Genomic DNA, 20,721 nt, shown 5'->3' with positions numbered 1-20,721 from the left:
GTTCGCATATTGCTGCAGCCTGGCTTGGAGAATTTTAACATTACATTGCTAGCGTGTGAGATGAGTGCAATTGTGTGGTAGTTTGAGCATTCTTTGGCATTGCCTTTCTTTGGGATTGGAATGAAAACGGACCTTTTCCAGTCCTGTGGCCACTGCTGAGTTTTCCAAATTTGCTGGCATATTGAGTGCAACACTTTCACAGCATCATCTTTTAGGATTTGAAATAGCTCAACTGGAATTCCATCACCTCCACTAGCTTTGTTCCTAGTGATGCTTTCTAAGGCCCACTTGACTTCACATTTCAGGATGTCTGGTTCTAGGTGAGTGATCACACCATCATGATTATCTGGGTCATGAAGATCTTTTTTGTATACTTCTTCGTATATTCTTGCCACCTCTTCTTAATATCTTCTGCTTGTATTAGGTCCATAACATTTCTGTCCTTTATTGTGCCCATCTTTGCATGAAATGTTCCCTTGGTATCTAATTTTCTTGAAGAGATCTCTAGTCTTTCCCAGTCTATTGTTTTCCTCTATTTCTTTGCATTGATTACTGAGGAAGGCTTTCTTATCTCTCCTTGCTATTCTTTAGAACTCTGCACTCAATGGGTATATCTTTTCTTTTCTCCTTTGCCTTTAGCTTCTCTTCTTTTCTCAGTTATTTGTAAGGCCTCCTCAGATAACCATTTTGCCTTTTTGCATTTCTTTTTCTTAGGGATGATCTCGATCACTGCCTCCTGTACAATGTCATGAACCTCTGACCATTGTTCTTCAGATACTCTGCCTATCAGATCTAACCCCTTGAATCTATTTCTCAGTTCCACTGTATAATCATAAGGGATTTGATTTAGATCATATCTGATTGGGCTAGTGGCTTTCCCCGCTTTCTTCAATTTAAGTCTGAATTTGCCAATAAGGAGTTCATGATCTGAGCCACAGTCAGCTCCCAGTCTTGCTTTTGCTGACTGTATAGAGCTTCTCCATCTTCGACTGCAAAGAATATAATCAATATGATTTCGGTATTGACCATCTGGTGATGTTCATGTGTAGAGTCTTCTCTTGTGTTGTTGGAAGAGAGTGTTTGCTATGACAATTGCATTGTCTTGGCAAAACTCTGTCAGCCTTTGACCTGCTTCACTTTTTAGTCCAAGGCCAAATTTGCCTGTTACTTGAAGTATCTCTTGACTTCCTACTTTTGCATTCCAGCCCCCTATAATGAAAAGACATCTTTTTTTTTTTTTTTGGTGTTACTTCTAGAAGGTCTTGTAGGTCTTCACAGAACTGTTCAACTTCAGCTTCTTCAGCATTACTGGTTGGGGCATAGACTTGGATTACTGTGATACTGAATGTAGCTTGCAGAGGCAAACCTAAATCTACAAGTCCAGACCGCTCATGCAGAATGAGTTGTCTTCCAGTCAGAGAAACCTGGAATCATGGGCTCAGTGTACTTTGTGTCCTCAGGCTCATCAGCACACAGAAACAACTTAAACCACTAGAGAAGACAATACTTCTGAGGCGGTCCTAAGATGGCGGAGGAATAGGACGGGGAAACTACTTTCTTCCCCACAAATTCATCAAAAGAACATTTAAACTCTGAGTAAATTCCACAAAACAACTTCTGAATGCTGGCAGAGGACATCAGACACCCAGAAAAGCAGCCCATTGTCTTCAAAAGGAGGTAGGAAAAAATATAAAAGACAAAAAAAGAGACAAAAGAGGGAGGGACGGAGCTCTGTCTCGGGAAGGGAGTCTTAAAAAGAGAGAAGTTTCCAAACACCAGGAAACACTCTCACTGCCGAGTCTGTGGCGAGCCTTGGAAGCACAGAGGGCAACATAACAGGCAGGAAAAATAAATAAATAATTAAAACCCACAGATTACAAGCCCAACGGTAAGTCCCCCAGTGGAGAAGCAGCACAGACGCCTACACCCGCCACTAGCGAGCGGGGGCTGGGCAGGGAGGCGCGGGCTGCGTTGCTTAGACTAAAGACCGGGCCTGAATGCCCCGAGGGCAATCTGAGCGAACTAACTTGCGCTACCAAACCAGACTGTGGAATAGTTACCACACAAAAAGCCCTAACCTAAGACACCGCCAAGCCCACGCACAAAACAAAGGACTGAACAGAACTAGCCGGCTGCAGACCATCCCCCTCCAGTGACAGGCAGCCAGAGCTGGAAGGGGGCAATTGCAGCCCCAGAGAGACATTATCTACCAAACTGCAAGCAGGCTTCTTTGCTAACTAAGACTTCTTAGGGTTCTGGACAGTCAACATCCCCCTGAGAAGGTGCGCCGGTTGTACACCCAGAAAACCGAGTGGCAGGGACAGGGGAGGAGATAAGTCTCAGCGACCACACTCACCAAACACCTCATCACTTGAGCTGCTCAGACCTGGGAAGGGCACAAAACGCAGGCCCAGCCGAGTCTGCGCCTCTGAGGACTTCCTGAGTGCCTGAACCTGAGTGGCTTAGACCTGGGAGGTACATGCAGTCCAGGGCCAGCCTTGGATGGTTCCTGGCACAGCAACCTAGAGCCTGAGCAGTGTGGGCAGGGAATGCACACACGCTGTGAGTGGGGGCAGGCCCAGTGTGGCTGAGACACTGCAAGCACACGCCAGTGTTACTTGTTTGCAGCCCCCCCTCCCTCCCCACAGTGCGACTGAACAAGTGAGCCTAAAAAAAGTGTCTACCACCGCCCCCCTTGTGTTAGGGCGGAAATCAGACACTGAAGAGACCAGCAAACAGAAGAAGCTAAAACAGAGGGAACCGCCTTGGAAGTGACAGGCACAATAGATTAAAACCCTGTAGTTAGTACCAACTACATAGGAAGGAGCCTATAGATCTTGAGAAATATAAGCCGGACCAAGGAACTATCCGAAAATGAACTGCCCACAACACCACCAAAGAAAGTCCTAGATATATTTTCACTATTTTTACGATCATTTTTTAAAATTTTTTTTAATTTTAATTTTTAAGTCTTCTATTACTCCTTTAATTGTCATTTTTATAACCTACTATTACTTTGCAAAAAAAAAAAAGACCCTATTTTTTAAAGCAAACTTCATATACATATATATTTTATAATTTTTGTGACTTTGTTTTTATTTTTTTTATTCTTTTCTTTAATATTGTATTTTTGAAAATCCAACCTCTACTCTAGATTTTTAATCTTTGCTTTTTGGTATTTGTTATCCATTTTGTACCTTTAAGAACCCAATCTTCAGTACCCATTTTTACTTGGGAGCTCAATTACTGGCTTGACTGCTCTCTCCCCCTTTGGACTCTCCTTTTTCTCCACCAGGTCGCCTCTGTCTACTCCCTCCCTCTTCTCTTCTCTACCCAACTCTGTGAATCTCTGTGTGTTCCAGACGGTGGAGAACACTTAGGGAACTGATTACTGGCTGGATCTGTCTCTCTCCTTTTGATTCCCCTCTTTTATCCTCCTGGCCACTTCTGTCTCCTTCCTCCCTCTTCTCTTCTCTGTATAACTCCGTGAACATCTCTGAGCAGTCCAGACTGTGGAGCGCACATAAGGAAGTGATTACTGGCTAGCTTGCTCTCTCCTCTTTTGATTCCACCTCGTCTCATTCAAATCACCTCTAACTCCCTCCTCTCTCTTCTCTTCTCTTCTCCATGTAACTCTGTGAACCTCTCTGGGTGTCCCTCACTGTGGAGAAACTTTTCATCTTTAACCTAGATGTTTTATCAATGGTGCTGTATAGAAGGAGAAGTCTTGAGACTACTGTAAAAATAAGACTTAAAACCAGAAGCAGGAGGCTTAAGTCCAAATCCTGAGAACACCAGAGAATTCCTGACTCCAGGGAACATTAATCAACAGGAGCTCATCAAATGCCTCCATACCTACACTGAAACCAAGCACCACCCAAGGGCCAACAAGTTCCAGAGCAAGATATACCATGCAAATTCTCTAGCAACACAGGAACACAGCCCTGAGCTTCAATATACAGGCTGCTCAAAGTTACTCCAAACCCATTGACATCTCATAACTCATCACTGGACACTTCATTGCACTCCAGAGAGAAGAAATCCAGCTCCACCCACCAGAACACTGACACAAGCTTCCCTAACCAAGAAACCTTGACAAGCCACCCGTACAACCCCACCCACAGCAAGGAAACTCCACAATAAAGAGAACTCCACAAACTGACAGAATACAGAAAGGCCGCCCCAAACTTAGCAATATAAACAAGATGAAGAGACAGAGGAATCCCAGCAGGTAAAGGGACAGGATAAATGCCCACCAAACCAAACAAAAGAAGAAGAGATAGGTAATCTACCTGATAAAGAATTCTGAATAATGATAGTGAAAATGATCCAAAATCTTGAAATCAAAATGGAATCGCAGATAAATAGCCTAGAGACAAGGACTGAGAAGATGCAAGAAAGGTTTAACAAGGATCTAGAAGAAATAAAAAAGAGTCAATATATAATGAATAATGCAGTAAATGAGATCAAAAACACTCTGGAGGCAACAAATAGAATAACAGAGGCAGAAGATAGGATTAGTGAAGCAGAAGATAGAATGGTAGAAATAAATGAATCATAGAGGAAAAAAGAAAAACGAATTAAAAGAAATGAGGACAATCTCAGAGACCCCCAGGACAATATTAAATGCCCCAACATTTGAATCATAGGATTCCCAGAAGAAGAAGACAAAAAGAAGGACCGTGACAAAATACTTGAGGAGATAATAGTTGAAAACTTCCCTAAAATGGGGAAGGAAATAATCACCCAAGTCCAAGAAACCCAGAGAGTCCCAAACAGGATAAACCCAAGGCGAAACACCCCAAGACACATATTAATCAAATTAACAAAGATGAAACACAAAGAACAAATATTAAAAGCAGCAAGGGAAAAACAACAAATAACACACAAGGGGATTCCCATAAGGATAATAGCTGATCTTTCAATAAAAACTCTTCAGGCCAGGAGGGAATGGCAAGACATACTTAAAGTGATGAAAGAAAATAACCTACAGCCCAGATTACTGTACCCAGCAAGGATCTCATTCAAATATGGAGGAGAAATCAAAAGCTTTACAGACAAGCAAAAGCTGAGAGAATTCAGCACCACCAAACCAGCTCTCCAACAAATGCTAAAGGATATTCTCTAGACAGGAAACACAAAAAGGGTGTATAAACTCGAACCCAAAACAATAAAGTAAATGGCAACGGGATCATATTTATCAATAATTACCTTAAACGTAAATGGGTTGAATGCCCCAACTAAAAGACAAAGACTGGCTGAATGGATACAAAAACAAGATCCCTATATATGTTGTCTACAAGAAACCCACTTCAAAACAGGGGACACATATAGACTGAAAGTGAAGGGCTGGAAAAAGATATTCCATGCAAATAAAGACCAAAAGAAAGCAGGAGTAGCAATACTCATATCAGATAAAATAGACTTTAAAACAAAGGCTGTGAAAAAAGACAAAGAAGGACACTACATAATGATCAAAGGATCAATCCAAGAAGAAGATATAACAATTATAAATATATATGCACCCAACATAGGAGCACCACAATATGTAAGACAAATGCTAACAAGTATGAAAGGGGAAATTAACAATCACACAATAATAGTGGGAGACTTTAATACCCCACTCACACCTATGGATAGATCAACTAAATAGAAAATCAACAAGGAAACAAAAACTTTAAATGATACAATAGACCAGTTAGACCTAATTGATATCTATAGGACATTTCACCCCAAAACAATGAATTTCACCTTTTCCTCAAGTGCACACGGAACCTTCTCCAGGATAGATCACATCCTGGGCCATAACTCTATCCTTGGTAAATTCAAAAAAATTGAAATCATTCTAAGCATTTTTTCTGACAACAATGCAGTAAGATTAGATCTCAATTACAGGAGAAAAACTATTAAAAATTCCAAAATATGGAGGCTGAACAACTTGCTGCTGTTGTTCACACAAATCACAACAAATCACAGAAGAAATCAAAAAAGAAATCAAAATATGCATAGAAACGAATGAAAATGAAAACACAACAACCCAAAACCTGTGGGACACTGTAAAAGCAGTGCTAAGGGGAAAGTTCATAGCAATACAGGCATACCTCAAGAAACAAGAAAAAAGTCAAATAAATAACCTAACTCTACACCTAAAGCAACTAGAAAAGGAAGAAATGAAGAATCCCAGGGTTAGTAGAAAGAAAGAAATCTTAAAAATTAGGGCAGAAATAAATGCAAAAGAAACAAAAAAGACCATAGCAAAAATCAACAAAGCCGAAAGCTGGTTCTTTGAAAGGATAAATAAAATTGACAAACCATTAGCCAGACTTATCAAGAAACAAAGGGAGAAAAATCAAATCAATAAAATTAGAAATGAAAATGGAGAGATCACAACAGACAACACAGAAATACAAAGGATCATAAGAGACTACTATCAGCAATTATATGCCAATAAAATGGACGACGTGGAAGAAATGGACAAATTCTTAGAAAAGTACAACTTCACCAAACTGAACCAGGAAGAAATAGAAAATCTTAACAGACCCATCACAAGCACAGAAATTGAAACTATAATCAGAAATCTTCCAGCAAACAAAAGGCCAGGTCCAGAGGGCTTCACAGCTGAATTCTACCAAAAATTTAGAGAAGAGCTAACACCTATCCTACCCAAACTCTTCCAGAAAATTGCAGAGGAAGGTAAACTTCCAAAATCATTCTATGAGGCCACCATCACCCTAATACCAAAACCTGACAAAGATGCCACACAAAAAAAGAAAATTACAGGCCAATATCACCGATGAACATAGATGCAAAAATCCTTAACAAAATTCTAGCAATCAGAATCCAACAACACATTAAAAAGATCACATACCATGACCAAGTGGGCTTTATCCCAGGGATGCAAGGATTCTTCAATATCTGCAAATCAATCAATGTAATACACCACATTAACAAATTGAAAAATAAAAGCCATATGATTATCTCAATAGATGCAGAGAAAGCCTTTGACAAAATTCAACATCCATTTATGATAAAAAAAAAAAAAAAAAAACAACTCTCCAGAAAGCAGGAATAGAAGGAACATACCTTAACCTAATAAAAGCTATATATGACAAACCAACAGCAAACATTATCCTTAATGGTGAAAAATTGAAAGCATTTCCCCTAAAGTCAGGAACAAGACAAGGGTGCCCACATTCACCACTACTATTCAACATAGTTTTGGAAGTTTTGGCCACAGCAATCAGAGCAGAAAAAGAAATAAAAGGAATCCAAGTTGGAAAAGAAGAAGTAAAACTCTCACTGTTTGCAGATGACATGATCCTCTACATGGAAAACCCTAAAGACTCCACCAGAAAATTACTAGAACTAATCAATGAATATACTAAAGTTGCAGGATATAAAATCAACACACAGAAATCCCTTGCAAACTTATACACTAATAATGAGAAAATAGAAAGAGAAATTAAGGAAACAATTCCATTCACCATTGCAACGAAAAGAATAAAATACTTAGGAATATATCTACCTAAAGAAACTAAAGACCTATATATAGAAAACTATAAAACACTGGTGAAAGAAATCAAGATCAGATCAAATCAGTCACTCAGTCATGTCCGACTCTTTGCGACCCCATGAATCGCAGCATGCCAGACCTCCCTGTCCATCACCAACTCCCGGAGTTCACTCAGACTCACGTCCATCGAGTCAGTGATGCCATCCAGCCATCTCATCCTCTGCCATCCCCTTCTCCTTCTGCCCCCAATCCCTCCCAGCATCAGAGTCTTTTCCAATGAGTCAACTCTTCGCATGAGATGGCCAAAGTACTGGAGTTTCAGCTTTAGCATCATTCCTTCCAAAGAAATACCAGGACTGATCTCCTTCAGAATGGACTGGTTGGATCTCCTTGCAGTCCAAGGGACTCTCAAGAGTCTTCTCCAACACCACAGTCCAAAAGCATCAATTCTTCGGCGCTCAGCCTTCTTCACAGTCCGACTCTCACATCCATACATGACCACAGGAAAAACCATAGCCTTGACTAGACGAACCTTTGTTGGCAAAGTAATGAATATGCTATCTAGGTTGCTCATAACTTTCCTTCCAAGGAGTAAGCGTCTTTTAATTTCATGGCTGCAGTCACCATCTGTAGTGAGTTTAGAGCCCAGAAAAATAAAGTCTGACACTGTTTCCCCATCTATTTCCCATGAAGTGGTGGGACCGGATGCCATGATCTTTGTTTTCTGAATGTTGAGCTTTAAGCCAACTTTTTCACTCTCCACTTTCACTTTCATCAAGAGGCTTTTTAGTTCCTCTTCACTTTCTGCCATAAGGGTGGTGTCGTCTGCATATCTGAGGTGAGTGATATTTCTCTTGGCAATCTTGATTCCAGCTTGTGTTTCTTCCAGTCCAGCGTTTCTCATGATGTACTCTGCATAGAAGTTAAATAAACAGGGTGACAATATACAGCCTTGACGAACTCCTTTTCCTATTTGGAACCAGTCTGTTGTTCCATGTCCAGTTCTAACTGTTGCTTCCTGACCTGCATACAAATTTCTCAAGAGGCAGATCAGGTGGTCTGGTATTCCCATCTCTTGAAGAATTTTCCACAGAAAATGAAAGAGGACACTAATAGATGGAGAAATATACCATGTTCATGGATAGGAAGAATCAATATAGTAAAAATGAGTATACTACCCAAAGCAATCTATAGATTCAATGCAATCCCTATCAAGCTACCAATGGTATTTTTCACAGAGCTAAAACAAATAATTTCACAATTTGTATGGAAATACAAAAAACCTTGAATATCCAAAGCAATCTTTAAAGAAGAATGGAACTGGAGGAATCAATCTACCTGACTTCAGGCTCTACTACAAAGCCACAGTCATCAAGACAGTATGGTACTGGCACAAAGACAGAAACATAGATCAATGGAACAAGATAGAAATCCCAGAGATAAATCCATGCACATATGGACACCTTATCTTTGACAAAGGAGGCAAGAATATACAATGGATTAAAGACAATCTCTTTAACAAGTGGTGCTGGGAAAACTGGTCAACCACTTGTAAAACAATGAAACTAGAACACTTTCTAAGACCATACACAAAAATAAACTCAAAATGGATTAAAGATCTAAATGTAAGACCAGAAACTATAAAACTCCTAGAGGAGAACATAGGCAAAACACTCTCTGACATACATTACAGCAGGATCCTCTATGACCCACCTCCCAGAATACTGGAAATAAAAGCAAAAATAAACAAATGGGACCTAGTTAAACTTAAAAGCTTTTGCACAACAAAGGAAACAATAAGCAAGGTGAAAAGACAGCCTTCAGAATGGGAGAAAATAATAGCAAATGAAGCAACTGACAAACAACTAATTTCAAAAATACACAAGCAACTCCTACAGCTCAACTCCAGAAAAATAAATGACCCAATCAAAAAATGGGCCAAAGAACTAAATAGACATTTCTCCAAAGAAGACATACAGATGGCTAACAAACACATGAAAAGATGCTCAACATCACTCATTATCAGAGAAATGCAAATCAAAACCACAATGAGGTACCATTTCACGCCAGTCAGAATGGCTGCGATCCACAAGCAATAAATGCTGGAGAAGGTGTGGAGAAAAGGGAACCCTCTTACACTGTTGGTGGGAATGCAAACTAGTACAGCCACTATGGTGAACAGTGTGGAGATTCCTTAAAAAACTGGAAATAGAACTGCCTTATGACCCAGCAATCCCACTGCTGGGCATACACACCGAGGAAACCAGAATTGAAAGGGACATGTGTACCCCAATGTTCATCGCAGCACTGTTTATAATAGCCAGGACATAGAAGCAACCTAGATGTCCATCAGCAGATGAATGGATAAGAAAGCTGTGGTATATATACACAATGGAGTATTACTCAGCCATTAAAAAGAATACATTTGAATCAGTTCTAATAAGGTGGATGAAACTGGAGCCTATTATACAGAGTGAAGTAAGCCAGAAAGAAAAACACCAATACAGTATACTCACACATATATATGGAATTTAGAAAGATGGTAACAATAACCCTGTATGGGAGACAGCAAAAGAGACACAGAGTAGAACAGTCTTTTGGACTCTGAGGGATAGGGAGAGAGTGGGATGATTTGGGAGAATGACATTGAAACATGTATAATATCATATAAGAAATGAATCGCCAGTCCAGGTTCAATGCAGGATACAGGATGCTTGAAGCTGATGCACTGGGATGAACCAGAGGGAGGGTACGGGGAGGGAGGTGGGAGAGGGGTTCAGGATGGGGAACACGTGTATACCCATGGCGGATTCATGTTGATGTATGGCAAAACCAACACAATATTGTAAAGTAATTAACCTCCAATTAAAATAAATAAATTTAAATTAAAAAAAAAGAAGAAGACAATACTTCTGTCATCTCACCAGACCTAACAGCCAGGTTCTGGACTTTGACATTCTTCTCTTACTGGCACTAGAGAAGACAGTACTTCTGCCACAACTTACTAGACCTAACAGCCAGGTTTTAAACTTTGACATTCTTCTCTTACTGGCACTAAGTCATTTCTCCTTATTTTTCTGGACCTAGGAATTTTTCCTTTTTGTATTTAGGGGACATTCTGATGACTGCTGATGGCCTACCACTCTAAGGAAAGAAATGATGAACAGGCAAAAGCAATGTGAGAAATACAGGTAAGTAGAAGGTGACAACAACAGGTAGATTCAATATAACAACTACAAATAAATGTTTTTACCCAGGTCAGTGTTTGTGTAAAACTGACACAAAGAAGTTGAGCAACTGCTATGATTACCCAGCTAAAGCACAGCAAAAGTCCAGGCAAGAACTCCTGTGTCCTTTCATATTTTCTTTCTACCACACCTTTCTCTTCACTTTTTTTTTTTTTTGTTTTGGCCACACTACAGTTTTCAGGATCTTAGTTCCCATACCAGGGATGGAACTCAGATCTCAGCAGTGAAAGTTCAGAGTCCTAACCACTGGCCTGCCAAGGAATTCCCTTTTCTATACCTTTAAGTTTGCCTAGGATTGAGGGCTTTCCAAGGATATAGAACTTCCAGTGCAAAAACTGGAAAAGTCCTGGGAAAACTGGGATGAGTCAATCACCTTGCCATTAATCCCTACATAATTGTTCCATCTTCACTGCCTTCTTCACTGCCTTCTTAATATTTTTTCATAGATTTCACTTTCCAGTTACCCACATACTAGTGAAAATCATTAATCAGGTTTTAACCACAAGATTTGTGGCTCCATGACTCAATTAAAGCCTGTGGGTCCTTGAGACTTCTAATTATTTTCAAGGAATTTTTTTTTTTAAAGGAAAGAAAAAGTGAAGTCAATCAATCATGTCTGACTCTTTGTGACCCCATGGACTGTAGCTTACCAGGCTCCTCTGTCCATGGGATTTTCCAGGCAAGAGTACTGGAGTGGGTTGCCATTTCCTTCTCCATTTAAAAAGGGAGCAATAGTAAAATTTTGCTAAGGGCTACACTGTTCTCCAGTGTGGGCTTAGGAGACCTTTCACCTAGGAAAGAAATCCTTCCCCTCAGTTCTGATTGGTTGAGGTGGGACGATGGGCTACCCTGAAACAACAGCCAGAGAATGCCATTGCTGATTTCATTACCTTATACCTGTCAGGAGATGCCCTATTGTAAGGAATACCTAAAGAATCCTGGGTTAAGATGGAGGAATAGTCTACTATAGCCCATCACACTATATATTCTAATATCTCAGAACAATCATTCACATGTATTTGATATTTACCATGAGTTTCTTACCTAGTCCCCACAACCTTAAGAAAGAAAGAGTGTTATCCTTCCCATTTTATAGAAGCAGGAACTGAGGCTTATAGCACTTACAAGATTTCCCAAAGGTAAGATTTTGTAAAGAGTAAATAAAGAGGTCAAAACAAAAAAGAAAAAATTAATGTTAGACTTCATCCAATTTAAAAATGTTTGCTCCCAAAAAAACAGCATTAAGAGAATGAAAAGGCAAAACAAAGACTGGGAGAAAACATTCAAAAATCTGACAAAGAACTTGCAGGGAGAACTTGTATTTTTTTAAAAGCTCTTACTACTAATAAGACAAAAAACAAAAATAAAGAAATAAAGATTTGAATGGGCTCTTCACAAAAGAAGACATAATGATGGATAATGAGCATATAAAAAAGTTCAGTATCATTAGATATCAGAGAAACATAATATAAAACCACAATGAGCTGCCACTTACACACCTGCCATAAAATGGCTAGCATTATAAGTTGCTGACAATATCACAGAGTTTCACATACTGCTGGTAGGAATGTAAAGTGGTATGGCTACTTTGGGAAATACTTTGGCACTTTCTTATGAAGTTAAACATACCTATACCATATGACCCAGAGATTCCACCTCTAAGTATTTATCTAAATGAAGGGAAAATATATGTCCACACAAAGATTTCTACATTAAATGTCCATGATGGCTTTATTCACAAACAATCCAAATACCCATCCACAGGTGAACAGATAGACAAACCAGGGTATATGCACACAGTGGAACAATACTCATTAATTAAAAAGGAGTGAACTTCTGATATACCTAACAGCTAGGATGCATCTCAAAAGTATGCTGAGTGAAGGAAGCCAGATGCAAAAATGTACATGTTCTAGGATTCCATGTACATGAACTTCTGCTGAGAAATGGCTGCAGAGGAGCGAGGGTATAAGTAAGGAGAAAGATAAGGAGGCTAAAATAATTTGTGTGGAAGATGGTGGCAGCAGAGGCCAGCATGGTCATGAAATAAGTAATGAGAAGTTGTTCAGTTCTGGATACAGTTTAAAGATGGAGCCAACAGAGTTTTCTGAAGAACTGAATGCAGGGTGTGTAAGAAAGAAGAGAAGCCACGGATGACTCTGTGATCTTGGATCTAAGCAAATGGAAAGATGAAATTGCTGTTCATTAAGATGGTGAAGCAGGTAGGTAGAGAAGGTAGGGAAGAAGGGTGAAAGTCAGCAGACTGTTCAGTTTGAAATGTCCATTAGGTGCACAAATGAAGATAGCAGGTCAGGAGTTGGATGTACAGGAACAATTCCTGGCTGGAGATAGAAATTTGGGGGTTTTAACCCCCTTTTTTCCTGGGGAAAAGGCTGAAGATAGGTAAAAAGAACTCAAAAAGTAGAATAAAATGTCTAGACAGAACTTCTTACTGTACAAAAGCAAAGATACAATTTACTAAAGTTTGGAGGTCAATAATGACTGGGGAAACAAAAATGGAAATTCTGGCACCAAAATCTTCAATACTATTACCAAAACCCCGTACACTAAAATAACTATGGTGAAGCATCAGGGTCGTGAAGCTCCTCTGATCTTGTCCACTGCTGTGTGGCTTGCAACCAAACTGGCAAGTTTGGCAACCTACTACATACACAACAGATAAGGACAGAGGCTCCCCCCGGCCCCCCCCCACCCGCCCCCCCGCCACCCGCGCCCCCCCCGCCCCCCCCCCCCCCCCCCCCCACCACAGCCGCTCTCTCTCTCTTGCATTCCCTATCATTTGATGCCCTTTGGTCTGCAGGGAAGGAGAAGGAGCTGTTGGGCGGAGCCTCTGCCCCTGCTGAGGGGGTGCTGAGTCAACAACTTCAGCTTGCATATTGTCTCATTCATGAAACTATTTTCTTTAGAAGTCATAACTGCCTTGGAGGCAAACTATTAATCTGACTTTAGAGTTGGAGCGTTCAAAGATAGCCACAATCTGTGTGGTATGACTTGAAGAAGCCAGAAAAAAAATTTTTCTTTTTCTCTCCAAATTCCTGAAATTCCACCATTAGTATGAAAGGTGAGAGCAAAATATCCAATTTTGAATGACCAATGTTGGGGACTCCCATAAATGAACCAGTGGAGAGAAGAAAAGCAGTAGATGATAAAGGCATGGGTGGGGGGAGGGGGGGTGTGGTTGAAAGACCAAAAACAACACAACCTCACAATTTTGTGTGAGTTCTACTTGGCCTATTCCCAACACCTGGCACACAGTAAGTCACAAATATTTGTTGAATTGAAGGAGGAAACAGAACAGGCTCCATCTTGAAAGCAGGACTCCATCTTGGGCCGGATTGTGGACTTTGAGCTATATGCCCAGTATCTATGGAAACGATATACCAACTGGAAAACCAGGCCCACTGGACGGAAGAGCCCCAGGGCTCGTACCTAGACTCTCTGTTGCCTAAAAGAATACCCTAATTATCTGTGTAACCGAATAGAATCATAACTTCTATTGTGCTTTTTGGGGTATGACCACAGGCCTATTGATAATTGTCCACTGTTAACTACCTAGGCTTAAGGCATATGAATCATGGGTTAACTTTGATTGTATCTTTCTTTTCCTTTGTTCAGACTACTTTCAGGGAATTGGGGGAAGTGGGTTTGGGCACGTACACTTAGGGTATAGAAGGTTTTCAGAAAAACTGGCAGGGTCCTTGGCTAAGAGGAGACTCTGCCTTGGGCCCACCAGTATAATAAACTGCACTCCACTATCTGCATTGTCCTTCTGAGTGAGTTTGTTTCCCAGGACACATGGCTACAACATTTGGTGCATGGGCCGGGAAACCCCTCACTTTGAGGAGACAAGTCCCATTTGGGACTACTCCAAGGCCTTGCGGCTCGAATCTTCTAGAGGGGGGAAGGCGCCTCGCCCTTCTGGAAGGATTCTGCTTCTCAATGCCCGGACCTTTCATGTTAGCAGGTAGTGGACGGCAGCAGGGGAACTGAGTGCTCAGGTGAGGAGGAGCCCACCCGGTAGGGTGGAAAAGGGGGCCTGATCACCCACCTGGGAGGGATTAGAAGGAGCACAGATGGAGCCTAGAATAGGTAGGTGGCAACGATTTCTTGGTACACAGGTTGACGAATGTGTTAGGGCTTAGGAAGGAAATTTGTGAAGGTCATTTAGGAGGTGGTGTCCATGCCGTCTTGAGGAAAATTATTACCAAGCAATTGCCAGGGGATTTTTAGGAGAAGAAACTTGGTTTTTGTGTGCTTGTATTCTGCCCTCACTTCATGGGAAATAGATGGGGAAACAGTGGAAACAGCGTCAGACTTTATTTTGGAGGGCTCCAAAATCACTGCAGATGGTGATTGCAGCCATGAAATTAAAAGACACTTACTCCTTGGAAGGAAAGTTATGACCAACCTAGATAGCATATTCAAAAGCAGAGGCAATACTTTGCCAACAAAGGTCCATCTAGTCAAGGCTATGGTTTTTCCAGTGGTCATGTATGGATTTAAAAGATGGACTGTGAAGAAAGCTGAGCGCCGAAGAACTGATGCTTTTGAACTGTGGTGTTGGAGAAGACTCTTGAGAATTCCTTGGACTGCAAGGAGATCCAGCCAGTGCATTCTAAAGGAGATCAGATCTGGGTGTTCTTTGGAAAGAATGATGCTAAAGCTGAAACTCCAGTACTTTGGCCACCTCATGTGAAGAGCTGACTCCTTGGAAAAGACCCTGATGCTGGAAGGGATTGAGGGCAGGAGGAGAAGGGGATGACAGAGGATGAGATGGCTGGATGGCATCACCGACTTGATGGACATGAGCTTGAGTGAACTCTTGGAGTTGGTGATGGACAGGGAGGCCTGGCATGCTGCAATTCATGGGGTCACAAAGAGTCGGACACGACTGAGTGATTGAACTGAACTGATTCTGCCCTTCCCAAGGAGGTGTCCCATCTGCTAGAAATTCTTGACCCCCTCAGAACTGTCATGCTAGAAGGAAGGGGATACATAAGTGAGTACAAATTGGCTTTTCCGGAGATGGCCTGGGACGTGGGATATTTAACCCATCTGTATTTTCATCCACACCTGATCAAGCCCACCAAGGCAGAATGGACTTTAAAAGTTAAGGGAGAAACAGTCTTGGATCACGTGGTGTTCTGGTTTGGCTGTGCTGACCGGCAGGTGAAGACAAGCCAATCCCCCTTCTCCCTCTGGGATCTGGCAGGTAAGGCTCTTCTCACCTCAAATAGGAAGGAGGCAGAATGGCAATTTAAGTGTCATTGAGTGGAAATATCAGAAGTACATAGGGTACTGAGAACTTTGTAGACAGACGAAAAGGAAAAGTAGAAGAAGGTCCGAGAAGGTAGCAAGATGGGGGGAAGTGAATCTAAGGCAACTGTATTGGAGTGCATGATTAAAAATTTAAAGAAGGGATTTTGAGGAGACTATGGGGTGAAGATGAAGCCTAACTGCCTCCACATACTCTGTGAGGTCGAATGGCCCCCTATGGGAGTAGAATGGCCACCAGAGAACACCATGAACTTTAAAATAGTGGAAGCAGTCTATACAGTAGTCACAGGAGAGCCAGGACACCTGGATCAATATCCATATATTGACTCATGGTTAGGGTTAGCTCAAGACCCTCCTACTTGGACAAGGTTCTGTATCCAGAAAGGAAAGGGAAAAATATTAATGGCACAAAAATTGACTGATGATAAAAAAGGAAATTCAACAGGATTTGGACAGGGATGACCTGACTCCTCCCACATACTGGATAATGACGTGCCTGCCTCCCAGTGTTCCACCAGGTCCAGAGGCCGCCTTACTGACCAATCCAGGGCCAGGTGAAGTTCCTGCAGCAGCCACTGCTCTTCCACCAGCTCTCCCAGAGTTCATAGAGCCGCCATTTCGGCAGGCTCCAATCCCAGCAATAGAGACCTCTGGTCAACGCCCCCAGAATTCCACCTCAGCTGAACCTCCTAGATTGTATCCACCTCTCCCAGTAAGTACTGATGGGAAGGGGGAAGAAAACACAGCAATTAGACAGAAGCTATGCTCTGCCAAGGAACAGGGGGATGCCTACAGATGCCCCTCAGAGAGCTACAATAGCCTCCAGTTCAGGACGCATGGGGCACTGCCATCCGCCCCCTGTAGCCTATTATTACCAGCCATTTTCCTCTACCGATATATTAAACTGGCAGAGACACACTCCACCGTAGCGTGGGGGAGCCACAAGCCATGATTAGGCTAATGGAGACTATTTTTCGAACCCACCACCCTACATAGGATGACATAATCCAACTACTAGTCTCCCTTTTCAGCACTGAGGACAGACACAGGATCCTAACTGAGGCCAGAAAATGGTTACGAGAAATGGTACCTGAGGGTACCACAAACCCGCAGTGGTGGGCAGAACTAGCCACCCCTGATAAGAGGCCCAGTTGGGACTGTAACAGAGAGGAAGGGAGGGGCCACCTGGAGAGATATTGGGTGACTATTTTACAAGGTGTCAAGAAGGGGGCCTAAAAAGCTATGAGTATCACAAAACCCTCCAAAGTGATTCAAAGGGAAAGCGAATCACCCTCTGAGTTCTGCGAAAGACTGTGAGAGGCCTATAGACTTAATATGCCAATGGACCCAGCCAGAGGCTGCTGGGTCTCAGATGGTGGTAAATGCAGCCTTTGTGTCTCCAGCCTACCCTGAAAATGTCAGATGGGGGGACACCCAGTGACTCATGAATTTTTATACATCCCTGAATGCCCAGTACCTTTGTTAGGAAGAGACTTGCTGTCTAAATTGGGGGTACAAGTGACCTTACCCCCCACAAAAGACCCACTGTTCGAGTGGGCTCAACCACCTATCTACTCTTCCTCTCAGTAACCCCTCAAGATGAATGGAGGTTGCACGATCTCCCGGAAGGGACACGGGACAGGCTAAACAGTCAAGAGAGACAGTTAACTCAACAATTCCCTGGGGTCTGGGCAGAAGACAACCCACCCCAGGCTTGCAAAACAAGTCCCACTGGTAATAGAACTCAAACCCAGTACAATTATGTCAGCACCTGCCTTGGGCCTGCCAGACCTTGCTAAGCCATTTACTCTTTATGTGACTGAAAAGGACAAGGTGGCTATGGGAGTGTTGTCCCAGACTATGGGGACATGGGACAGACCAGTGACTTTTCTCTAATCAGCTGGACAATGTTGCCACTGGGTGGCTGGGATGCTTATGTGCAGTTGCTGCAGTTGTCTTACTGGTCCGGGAGGCAACCGAGCTGACTTTGGGCCAAGATTTGTTCGTAAAAGTCCCACATGAGGTCAACATTCTCCTGCAAGGGGACCCCCATGAATGGCTGTCAACATCCCGGATTACTCAATACCAGGGACTGTTATGTGAGAACCCCCATGTTACTACTGAGCCTTGTCAGGCCCTGAATCTGGCTACTCTCTTTCTTGTGGGAGAAGGTGGGCCCTCACATGATTGCAAGGAAATATGCCAGCAGACCTGACTTGAGAGACCAGCCAATCCCGGATCCAGATTTGGTCCTGTACACCAACGGCACCAGCCTGGTGAAACAAGGACAATGACTGTCGGGATAGGCAGTAGTCATGGAAGAAACCATCGTTGAGGCTAGCTCTCTGCCATCACACTGGTCCACTCAATAGGCCGAACTATATGCTCTAATCCAGGCCCTCCAGCTGTCAAAAGATAAGAAGACAAACATTTACACAGACTCCAGGTATGCTTTTGCCACATTACAGGGCTCTGTATAAGGAGAGAGGCCTTTGACAGCCAGTGAAAAAGATATTAAAAATAAGGAAGAAATCAAGGCCCTATTAGATGCTGCCTGGGAACCAGAAAGGGTTGCAGTCATACACTGCTGAGGACGTCAAAAAGAGGATACCCCCCGGGCTCAGGGAACAGACTGGCAGATAAGACCGCTAAACAAGCAGCCGAGGGCTTGTGACAAGTGAAATCCCTATTAAAGCTTCCATTTTGGCGGAGATAACTGAGCTAACGCTAGACTCTCCAAAATACACTGAAGCCCAAAACCAACTAGCCAAAGCAGAAGGGGCCATCAAGACTGAAAAGGGATGGTGGGAATTGCCAAGTGGCAAATTATTGGTACCAGAGGAGCTGGCACCCACTCTGGTAAGCCAAACAAACCAAGCGACCCATCTAGGCCATGATAAACTGGAAGAGCTAATTCGAAAATATTTCTTGGTTCCTTGCCTCTCTTCCCTATACAGGACAAACTCTCAGAACTGCATTGCCTGCTCACAGGTCAATGCTGCCTCTTGGCACAGACAGAAACCTCCAAGGATTCAGGTAAAAGGCATGCTGCCGTTTGAACACCTGGAAGTGGACTTCACTGAAAAGAAACCTCACCAATACTACCATTACCTGCTGGTCGTAGTATGTACGTTCTCGGGATGGGTAGAAGCTTTTCCTACCCAGACTGAAAGAGCATCAAAAGTAGCCTGGTGCCTGCTTAGGGAGATAGTTCCCAGATTTGGATTTCCTACCAGCATTGGATCGGACAATGGCCCAGCTTTCATAGCTGATTTAGTATAACAAGTAAGCAAAACTGTAAACATCAAGTGGAAATTACATACGGCATATAGGCCCCAGAGTTCTGGGATGGTAGAAGGAACCAACCGGACACTTAAAGAGACACTCTCCAAGTGGATCTCAGAGACTGACTGTTCCTGGGTGGACTTGTTTCTGACGGCTCTGCTCAGACTCACGATGACCCCACAGTCCCATGGCTCGTCTCTTCTTTAAGAGCATCTTAAAGAAGAAGAGATGAAGCTCTACAATCAACTGCTGCTACAAGAACTTGCTGGTATCATCTTGAGACAAAACTGTATATGGGAGGCCCCCTCCCATAATAAAACAGGTGTCAACAAATTTGCCTCAGGTAAGAGAAGATGGGATTTCACAGCAGATGGAACAACTGGGTAAGGTAATAAATCAGGTAATGAAGTTTATACAAGAAAGGGTGCCATTCCCCCTTGGGGAACAGATTCACGAATTTGTGCTTGGGGATCAGGTGTGGTCAAGGACTGGAAACACGACTCCTTGGCGGCACATTGGAAGGGTCCATATACTGTTGTTCTAACCACCCCTACGGCAGTTAAAGTTGCAGGTGTCACTCCCTGGATCTATCACACGAGCGTGAAGAGAACATACCATGCAGACCCAGAGGACACCGAGTGGACTACACAGAAGGACCCCACTGATCCCCATGAACCCAAGAGCATCTTAAAGAAGAAGAAGAGATGAAGCTCTACAATCAACTGCTGCTACAAGGACTTGCTGGTATCATCTTGAGACTAACCATAGTTTCAGTACAGAGAGGGACTGGTGCTATAGTTAAAGTTGAATGTTGTCCATACATTCCTGATTTATCTGGCTATGTATCAGCCACCCTAGATGACATGAAAGGTCAGTTAAAAGTTATGTCTGATGATAATCTTCCTTTTTGGACTTCGGTCCTATCTTGGATGAAGGGTGATTGGTGGAAAACTATATTTACCATTGTTATAGTTGCCTTGATAGTTCTGCCTTGTGAACTCTTTATTTTACAATGTACTATGAACTTTGTAACCCAAAGGTTGATGTCGTTCTCCCAAATTGGAGGTCGGAGAGTCAGAGCGCAATATATCCCTATGAATGATGCTCATATGAGTTAAGAGCATCAAGAAAAGGGAATGAAGGAGGAAACAGACAGAACAGGCTCCATCTTGAAAGCAGGACTCCATCTTGGGCCGGATTGTGGACTTTGAGCTATATGCCCAGTATCTATGGAAATGATATACCAACTGGAAAACCAGGCCCACTGGATGGAAGAGCCCCAGGGCTCGTACCTAGACTCTCTGTTGCCTAAAAGAATACCCTAATTATCTGTGTAACTGAATAGAATCATAACTACTATTACGCTTTTTGGGTATG

The 20,721-nt window shown here is 42.5% G+C and overlaps 1 long non-coding RNA gene across 3 annotated transcripts in view; it reads right to left on the bottom strand.

Moving 5' to 3' along the window:
• Window positions 1-20,721, bottom strand: part of LOC109566091 (uncharacterized) — a 476,832-nt gene that overhangs the window by 197,456 nt on the left and 258,655 nt on the right. The gene's annotated exons all lie outside the window — the stretch shown is intronic.

The sequence above is a fragment of the Bos indicus genome, chromosome 11 (genome assembly GCF_029378745.1).
Source record: "Bos indicus isolate NIAB-ARS_2022 breed Sahiwal x Tharparkar chromosome 11, NIAB-ARS_B.indTharparkar_mat_pri_1.0, whole genome shotgun sequence".
Lineage (NCBI taxonomy): Eukaryota > Metazoa > Chordata > Mammalia > Artiodactyla > Bovidae > Bos > Bos indicus.
This window is presented reverse-complemented; position numbering and strand designations above follow the sequence as displayed.